Source organism: Eimeria tenella, genomic scaffold (assembly GCF_000499545.2).
Source record: "Eimeria tenella Houghton genomic scaffold, Eth_scaff3210, whole genome shotgun sequence".
Classification (NCBI taxonomy): domain Eukaryota; phylum Apicomplexa; class Conoidasida; order Eucoccidiorida; family Eimeriidae; genus Eimeria; species Eimeria tenella.
This window is the reverse complement of record NW_013543060.1, coordinates 1-355: the sequence shown is the minus strand read 5'-3', so window position 1 is coordinate 355 and position 355 is coordinate 1.

Below are 355 nucleotides of genomic sequence, written 5' to 3'. Positions count from 1 at the left end.
ATAAATTTAGACAAATAAACAAACAAACAAACAAATAAATAAATAAATAAATAAATAAAAAATAACTATCATTTGTCTTTATCTCCATCTCTTTTCTTACCTCTTTTTATTTTTCTTTTCTCTTACTTTCTCAAATATTTCCTTTTCCACTCATCTGTTTTGCCTCACAATGCAGGAAATGGGGTTTAGGGTTTAGGGTTTAGGGTTTAGGGTTTGCTGCTGTAGGCCTATTCTTCACCTTTCTTTTAGAAGGCAGCCGTCGATTCTTGGGGGGCCCCTGGGACGAGGAAAGGGTTCATTCTGGGGGCCCCCCTGGGGGGCCCCCTGGGGGCCCCCCGGGGGGCCCCCCAGGGGG